The sequence below is a fragment of the Nicotiana sylvestris genome, chromosome 4, assembly GCF_000393655.2.
Source record: "Nicotiana sylvestris chromosome 4, ASM39365v2, whole genome shotgun sequence".
Taxonomy (NCBI): domain Eukaryota; kingdom Viridiplantae; phylum Streptophyta; class Magnoliopsida; order Solanales; family Solanaceae; genus Nicotiana; species Nicotiana sylvestris.
The window spans coordinates 75,671,158-75,673,610 of NC_091060.1; positions in this window are offsets into that span (position 1 = coordinate 75,671,158).

The following is a 2,453-nucleotide window of genomic DNA, read 5'->3' on the forward strand; positions in this document are numbered from 1 at the left end:
AATAAATTGAACAGGATATGATAATAAACTATCAAGATTAAGATAACAAAGTAATATCAATAACAAGGAGAAATCAAACTACAAACAGTAGAAACAATAAAGTAAAACATGGATGGAAATAAAAGATAGCCAAGTAAATTAACACCAACATAGCTAGGACACAGACAAGTAAAAATGTGCTCGAATAAAGAAGGCGATGTTTACCCAATCAATCACATCATTTCTGATACACAATTCCGAATCCTCGATGTTACATATCATAACCTCAATTTCCAAACCTTTAGCACACATGGCACCTTGTGCCCACATATTTCTATCTCACTTTGCACAACAACATCCCCGTGCTACCCAGTACATAATGTCCGTAACAAATGCAATTAAGATATTCAATGGGTCTCATTTATACAACATAAGGTAAACTATATTTTCCAAAACCAATTAGGAAATCAGCGAGAAGGATGAAGTTATTTTTAGAAATCATTTGAGGGAAGAAAATACCCTTTTCAAATAAAAATACAACATCGAATAAATTATCGCCTTTAATATAGGTTTATTGAATTAACACGTAATAGAAATTCCATTTAAAATAAAATACAACCTCAAATGGTTTAAGGAAATTTAATTAAGAAACTAATTGAAATAGAAATATAATAATTATTGGAATTTGAAGTATTGAAATGTATATATAAATACGACGAGTTCAAATTTTAAAGTCATACAAAGTAGTGTAATATTCATTTCTTTATTTTAAATCACTATATTACTAACAACTTAGCAGGGCAGGAGGAAATCATTCAACATAGTAAATTTACTTTGAAAATTAATTCACCAGAGTTATAGTTTCAAGATAAGAATTCAAGGAACAACGACAAGTCAATAACTCAATGTCAATAACCCGATCCTCAAAACTCAGTGGAACCCAAAATACAAATTATCAAAGTCTTGAACAAATGAACTAGGGTCTTATCAGTATCAAGCTATAACCAATCCCTAAGTAAAATGTAAAATTCCTGAATAACTTGCACAGTCAGAGAGGAATACATAAGCACATATATTGATGCGGCGCACATCCCGATCCCACCAATCCTCCCTTATTCCTCCGTAATAATTACAATAAGAGTAAATAGTATATATATGTTGCAGCGCACAACCTGATCCCACCAATCCTCCTTTATTCCTCCGTAATAATTACAATAAAAATAAATTATATATATATATATATATATATATATATATATATATATATATATATATATATTGCGGCATGCAACCCGATCCCACCAGTCCACCCTTATTGCTCCTCAATATATCACCCTTATTTCTCCTGTTGCAACGTGCAACCCGATTCCACCTGTCCACCCTTATTACTCCTGTTGCGGCGTGCAACCCGATCTACTAGACAATATTAATTCTCCCTTATTCCTCCTCAATATATCACCCTTATTCCTCCTATTACGGCGTGCAACCCGATCCCACCTGACAAAAGCTTAAAGCAACAACAATAGCAACTCAACAACTCAATTACAAGAATTTCTAATACCAAGAGTATGAGTACACGACAACAAGATAATCACGTAAAAATCAAAGGAATACAACAACTTTTACAAAAAAAAACAAGACATGTAAGGCACGTGATAACTACACAGGTAATCACAACAATTTAGACAAGTAGCATATATGCACAGAGTCATAGAGGAACTCACAATTAAAAATAACAAAACAACAAGAAAGGCAATAACTTCAACTAAGGCAAAAAAGGCCAAACAACGAACAAGAGATAAGTAAATGCTAACAACATCATATAGAGCATTTAAGTATAGCCTAACAATAAGATACCATATATTATGACAATTTGATCAAAGGCATGAAAAAAAATTAGACAATCTAATCGGTCAACACCACATATAAACTGTGTACCCACTCGTCACCTTGCGTACACAACTTTCACATATCAAGATAGCACAATTGACTCAATTCCTAAAGGGTGGTTTCCCCCACACAAGGTTAGGCAAGATACTTACCTTAATTCAGCCAACTCAACACTCAATTTAGCTTTTTATTTACTAATTCACCATTGCTCGGCCCGTCTAGCCAAAAAAAAGACTTAAATACATCAAACAATGCAAGAAAAAATAATTTCAATTAACAAAGCTATGATCCTTATACAATTTACAAAAAGTCAGCAAAAGTCAACTCCCCGGGCCCGCACTTCGGAACCCGACAAAATTTACAAAATCCGAGCACTTTTTCAATTACAAGTCCAACCATAATAGTTTCACTCAAATCTGACTCCGAATCAATACTCAAAACTCAAAAATTTACTTTATGAAATTTTAGACAAAACCCCCAAATTTCACTTTGAAATCATCAATCAAATGCCTTAAACGAAGATGGATTTATGAAATATATCCAAAATCAAGGATAGAACACTTACCCCAATCCATATAGTGAAA